This window comes from Quercus suber, unplaced genomic scaffold (genome assembly GCF_002906115.3).
Source record: "Quercus suber isolate HL8 unplaced genomic scaffold, Cork oak 2.0 scaffold_538, whole genome shotgun sequence".
Taxonomy (NCBI): Eukaryota; Viridiplantae; Streptophyta; class Magnoliopsida; order Fagales; family Fagaceae; genus Quercus; species Quercus suber.
Genome location: NW_027069986.1, coordinates 112,812 through 119,762, shown reverse-complemented (window position 1 = coordinate 119,762; position 6,951 = coordinate 112,812). Strand labels below are relative to the sequence as shown.

At 38.4% G+C, this 6,951-nt stretch overlaps 1 pseudogene; it reads left to right on the top strand.

Annotated features, from left to right (window-relative positions):
- The first annotated feature begins 1,149 nt into the window (after positions 1-1,149).
- Positions 1,150-2,572, top strand: LOC112027118 ((+)-cis,cis-nepetalactol synthase NEPS3-like; annotated as a pseudogene).
- Positions 2,573-6,951: the final 4,379 nt, after the last annotated feature.

The window sequence follows — 6,951 nt, the reverse complement described above, 5'->3', positions numbered from 1 at the left end:
CATTCAGAGGTTTTTTTTTTTTTTTTTTTTTTTTTTTTTTTTTTTTTTTTTTTTGTAGTCTCTTCCTCTCCACCCTTCTGAGTCTACATTCTCTTCCTAACAAATCTCTTCCTCTCCCTCCTTCTTAGCCTCAGTTACAAAATAACAAAAATGCAAAAACATTGCATCGTCATTGGATATTGGGCTTGCCATTCATTGTTTTTTTTTTGGAGAATCTGTGGGCTTGCCGCTTGCTCTATTATTTATATATATATATATATATTTTTTTTTTTTTTCAGATTTTAGTTCAAAATTTTTTTTGGGTTTTTTTTTTTTTTGGCTTGAAAGTAGAACAAATAATTTTTTTTTAATTTTTTATAATTTGGGGGCATTCCTAATTTTGATTGAGGGTGTTCTTAATTTTTTTTATTATTATTATTATTATTATTATTATTATTATACACACACATATATTTCATAACAACACCATGGGCTGAATGTAGCATGGTTACTGGTTTCGAGGGAAGTATAAAAAACCATAAAACAAATTATTAGTTTTTTTCCTTATAAAAAATTTCTATAAATATTTCTTATGCCAATTTATCAACTTTTTCCTTTCCAAAAGGTCCTAGGGAAAACCAAAAAAAAAAAAAAAAAAAAAGGTCAACTGTTACTCAGAATTGGATGATCTTTTATATAAGGCATAGTAGTTGATTACTGTTTGATCTCTACACATGGGACCAGAATGGTTGGCGAATATAGTATCACATAGAAAGGGGCAAAATTTGCCAAACAGTATATTTTTCAAAAATAATTAGGCGCGTGGCATGCATTCAAAGTTATTTAGTAAGGTAGACTGTTTTTGAAAATCGACTTTGGCAAAATCGACTTTGGGCTGGAAATCGAACACTATAGCGGCGTTTTTTTCGTGCCTATAGCAGCGTTTATAGAAAATGCCACTATAGGGTACCTATAGTGGCGATTTTACAAACGCCACTAAAAAAAACGCCACTATAGTATTCATTTTCTAGCCCAAAGTCGATTTTGCCAAACTCAATTTTCAAAAACAGTCTATCTTACTAAATAACTTTAAACGAATGCCACGCGATATACTGTTTGGAAAATTTTGCCCATAGAAAGGTATTCACTTCCCTGACTGATACAAATAAAATGACAGACTCCACACCATCAAACAAGAAGTTCCAAGGCAAGGTGACCATTATCACCGGAGGTGCAAGTGGCATGGGCGAGGCCACGGCGCGCCACTTCACTGCTCACGGCACAAGAGCCATTGTCATCGCCGACGTCCAAGACGAGAAGGGCCAAACCGTCACCACATCAATAGGTTCCAACATCTGCACCTATGCTCATTGCGATGTCATCGATGAGGAATAGGTTAAAACATTGGTAGACACCATAGTCGAAGCACACGGACGCTTGGACATCATGTTCAGCAACGCGGGCATGGGGAGAGCGACTCACACGTGCGAGCAGAGCGTGTTGGACGTGGACTTGTCGGCTTACGACAAGGTCATGGCAGTTAACACGCGTGGAATGGTGGCGTGTGTGAAAAACACGGCGAAGGCGATGTTTGAAGGGCGCGTGAAGGGGAGCATTGTTTGTACAGCCAGCATGGTGGTGACTATTGGCGGCGACAAGTTCATCGACTACGTGATGTCGAAGCATGCGGTGCTAGGATTGGTGAGGTCCGCGAGCTTACAGCTGGGAGCTTATGGGATACGAGTGAATTGCGTTCCACCAAGGATGGTTGGGACGCCACTGCTTAAAGACATGTTTGGGTGTGAAAATGATGAGGAGGTAGATAAGATGGTAGAGTCATTTGGCCAAAATAGCCAAATACCATATTTTTTGGAAATTTTTGGCAAAAAACCACTGTTTCGGAAATAAATGGCAATCTACCACTTTTTCTAGTACTCAAGTTTGGTGAACTCGAGTACCCTATTTTATAGTTCCACCGTGGCACTGCTGAGCTGGAAATTGGGTGATTAAAAAAAATAATGTGGTACTCGAGCTTGGTAAACTCGAGTACCATGCAACACAATACTCGAGTATACCAAGCTCGAGTACTTTTTATAAATAAAATGCATAAAATTTTATTTCTACAGTATTGAGTTGTAAATTTTCTGCATTTTATTTATAAAAGGTACTCGAGCGTGGTATACTCGAGTATTGTGTTGCATGGTACTCGAGTTTACCAAGATCGAGTACCACATTATTTTTTTTAATCACCCAATTTCCAACTCAGCAGTGCCATGGCGGAACTATAAAATAGGGTACTCGAGTTCACCAAACTCGAGTACTAGAAAAAGTGGTAGATTGCCATTTATTTCCGAAACAGTGGTTTTTTGCTAAAAATTTCCAAAAAATGTGGCATTTGGCCAGAGTCATTTTCCATCTTAAAAGGCCCAAAAATGTGTCAGATGCTAGTTTTGGACTTCTCTTTTTAGATTCTTAGAGCATTCACATTAGCTCTTTTATAAATGAGTAAAATACACATTTTGACCACTTTTACACATTTTGAATAAAAAAACACTCCACATCAGTCCGTTTAAAAGTGTGTAAACTTTTGTAGAATTATCAATGAGCTATAGTGCCCATGTAAATTTACAAGGGCACTGTAGCTCATGTATTTAGTTTTTTAATAGTTTTTTTTTTCTCTTCTCTCTGTCTGACTCTTACCTCCCTCTCTACGCTGTGCGCTCTCTCTTTCTCTCACAAAAAATCCACTCCATCCTTTCATCCTCAATTCTCTCTCCCTCTCTCTCTCTCTCTCTCTCTCTCTCTCTCTCTCTCTCTCTCTCGTTCAAAGCATGCCACCAGAGTTCTCTCTCTCTCTCGTTCAAAGCATGCCACCAGAGTTCACAGTGTGGCAAGATCGGTGCTGTGGGTCATAGCGTGGCGAGATCAGCACGTGGCGTGTGGCGTGGTTTCGATGGTGGCAGTGTGGGTTTGGGTCGATGATCGATGGCGGTGACGTGGGGAGGTCTCAATGGAGGTTTAATCTGAGTTTATGGTGTGGGTTGGTCTTGGTTTGTGTGGGTTTGCTTGGTTTAGGTTGATTTAGGTTGTGGGTTGATCTGGGTATGTGTGGAGGCATGGAGGCATGAAGATGATGACGTTTTGATTGGCGTTGATTTTTCTTTGTGTGGGTTGATCAGTGTTGGTTGATTTGATGTTGAGTTTTCTTTGATTTTGGGTGGAGATCGGGTGGGTTTTGATCGAGTTTTGATCAGCGTGTCTGGAGATCGGTTTCTGATTTAATGGCTTTTGGTTTCTGATGATGATGGTGATGGTGGCTATGGGTCTGTGAGAGAGAGGGGCAGTGAGGGAGTGAATAATAAAAAATTATAAAATAATGAATATTTTATTGAATAAATGTATAGAATAGATAAACTGATGTGGGTGTTTTGTAAAAGTAGACGTGTAAAATAGAAAAAGAAGTTTTTTCGTGTAAAATAAACAAAAAATTTAAAAGAACAGATGTGAATGCTCTTAGTTATGTAACCGTTATTCTATTAGACAAATCATGTCAGCTCAATATACTTTAAAAGGGTCAAAAAGAGAAGATTTTGGGCCATTTAAAACCCAAATTTCATCCAATAATCACGTAAATTGGAGCTTTTATTTGAAATTTTTTGGATCCGGATCCTCTATATTCCAAAGTGAAATGGAGAGGGCTCATTCATAGCTAAGATGTATTTAAAATGGATCCTAGTTCATTTTCGTTCGTTAGAATTTACCATACTTGTGGGCGATTAAGATGTTTTGTAGAGTCAATTCCATTAGTAAACATGTTTTCACCTTTGTTCGGGATTCTCTTAGCCTTTTGAGGGATTATCGAAACCCGTTTAGTTGAAATTTCTGACATTTATTGTTGGGTACATGCTCTTGCTTCCCAAATAACCATCAATCACCGATTTGTTGATATTGAATCCAGATCAAACCTTTTCTTATAGGTTCTTTTGACTAATTTTTAATATTTGAGGGTGCCAAGTATAATTATTTTGGAGTTAAATTTTATTATCATACACACATATATAAATATATAACATTTATATTAAAAAAAAAAAAAAAAATCTAGGGGACGATGAACCCCTGGTCTAGTTTTGGAAATCATACTTCTTTTTTTTTTTGGAGAAGCAGGTGCATGGGAGTCATACTTAGTTTCACATTATGAGTATTTTAGTGAATGAGGCAGTGGAAATCTAGTGTTCTTAGGACGGCCGAAAGACATAAGCGGTCCAAACCAACAACAATTCCATCTTTTATTAAAGTTTAGTTTTAAAATAATATCTTAAAAACTTTATTAAATTTTTTTTTTATAATAAATTAATCACATGTCATGACCATTTATATATTTAGATGATGAAATTTAAACTTTAACCTTTGTTTCTTGAACACGTGGAAATTAAGGGAGAATCAATAATGGAAATCTAATTTGGATGTGGCTATAATGGTTCTAATCTATTGAGAAGACAATAATGGTCTCAATAATTGAGGAGCCCATATAGATCTATATGGTGTGGGATCAAGTATCTATTGAGAAGACAATAATTGTCTCAATAATTTGGGAGCCCATATAGATCTATATGGTGTGGGATCAAGTGAGAAATTATGAATAGTTCATCAAGTCAATTGTGATATATCTTTAATTAGGGGTGTGCAGAATATATGCTTAACCCGCCAACCTATTCAATCCGTAGTCGACCCGCCTATTCTATATGGGTCATTAAGTTAGGCAGTGTGGGTTGGGTGGGTTAGACACCCAAAATATCGAATTGGGTTGCATAACGGATTGAAACACTGTCAACCTGCTACAACCTGACCCGCTCATTTAATTATAAATAAATAAATAAATATATATATATATATATATGATGCTGCACAGAATTAGTAGGTTGAATGCTTTGGTTTCGATGGGATAATGATTGCTATGAGAGATTGCAAAGATGAACACACTATCAAAGGGGGCCGGAGTGGACCGGCCAAACACCCTCCGATGGCTAAGTTAGTTTCTTGCAAAAGAGCTTCAACTTTTTTAGAAGAAAAATCTCAGAATGCACTTACTTTGATTTGACTCAGACCGGTCCTTATATAGAGAACCTTGGAGCGGTAACAATCTTAGTAACTTTCCCAAGATTCGTGGAAATTAGTGACATAACTTCCTCAACGGTTATAGGAGTTATAACTGCTAGTGGAAGTTAAGTACTTATGAAGAATTTGTGGTGATAAATATGGGTTAGGTAACCGCTACAAGGTTTTGTGGCTCGAATCCTCCATACAGGGGTGAGTCTATTCATGAGGGTTTTCCCAAGTGTTGTATGGTCGTCCATGTGCTTTGCCCATGGACAACTCTTTTGTTTATAGATGGTGTTAGGTGATCGTCCATGTGCTTTGCCCATGGACGACTCTTTTGCTCACTGTTTATTTAAACATTTGGCTAACTGATGCTTATGGACGATCCCTATGGACGAACTGGAGATGATAATTTTTGCTATCCCATTAGTTGCCCCCTTGTCCAGGGGTTGTCCAAGGATAGATTTAATTTACACCTTTATGGTTCTGACCTAATTTTTTTTTTTGGGACCACGTGTCACGACTTCGTTGGTTAACTTGTCACGTCAATTGCATTTTTCAAAGGGACAGCCACGTATCTTCTTCTGAATGGTTGGCGCCGCTTTGTTGACCCTGCTTCTGGGCCTTATAAATAGGTATATTCTCTTTCTTGCCCTTCACCTTTCTCATAATCTCCCCTCTGCCATCTCGTCCAAGAGCCTCGTCTAGCTTTTCGTCTTAGTTCTGTCAGGTATTTCCTCTTCCTTTTTAGGTTTTTTGTCTTAATCTTTATTTTAGTCATGTCTTCGTCTAGTAGTAGTATAGAGAGGGAGATGGACGAGTACCAGGAAGTTTCTTCTGAGAGTTATGAGAGTGGTAAGAGTAGCACAAGCTACAGTAGTAGTTCCTCGGACGAGCATTACTCGTCTGAGGTCCCTGGCATTCCCTTTGAGGAATTCTAGGAGATGCAATGTAGGATGGTATCTGGAGCTGGGACTAGCTCATCTAGAGAGCCACCTAGCATTTCTCAAGATGAGGCTGTGCTCTTGAAGTAGCGTCCACCCTAGACACCCCTAAATTGAAAACCCTTGTAGATAGATACTAGATCCCCATTGAGTTCAAACCTCGTCTACCCAAGGAAGAAGAAAGGTGTTGTTCTCCTTCTTCTAGTTTAGGAGTATATACATCTTACCTTTTAGCTGGTCTTAGGTTTCCTTTAAATTCTTTTTGTAGAGGTCTTCTCCATAGGTTGGGTATTGGACCTAACCAGCTTAACCCCAATAGATGGAGGACGGTAGTTGCCATGCAAGTGCTATAGCATGAGGCGCTGGAAGGGGATTGTCCTATCACAGTTGGCGAGTTCCTCTATTGTTATAAGCCCTCAGAGATAAAGAAGTCTATTGGTTTTTACCAATTCTCGTCCAAAGGCTCCTACTATAGTTTAATAAAGGGCCGTAGCTTGTCTGACAGGCTCTGGAAAAAAGAATTTTTTATTATTTCCAGAAATTGGGCTAGGGACCCAGTTGATGTGGGTAATGCTCCCTTCCCACCTTTTACCGGCCCTCTAGGTCGTCTTCGTCCTGAGAGTATGTCTCCTTCCATTTTATTTTATTTCTCTTTACATATTTTCTAACTTTCAGTCGTTTAGCCTCTCTTTCTTTTTATTGATGTAGCTGTTGTTTGTCCACGCTTGAACAAATTTTACTTGGATTGAATTGACCAAGTACGTGCCTTCCCTAGAAGAACCTTTCACGATCAGTCGTCTCGCTATGTGGGGGCTTGGCCCAGTACTTACCGTTGAGAATCTTGGTCACGAGGAAACTACCTGTTGAAGTAAGTATCGTCCATTCTTCTCTTTTTTCTTTTTTTCTTTTTTTTTTTTTTTTTTTTTTTTTT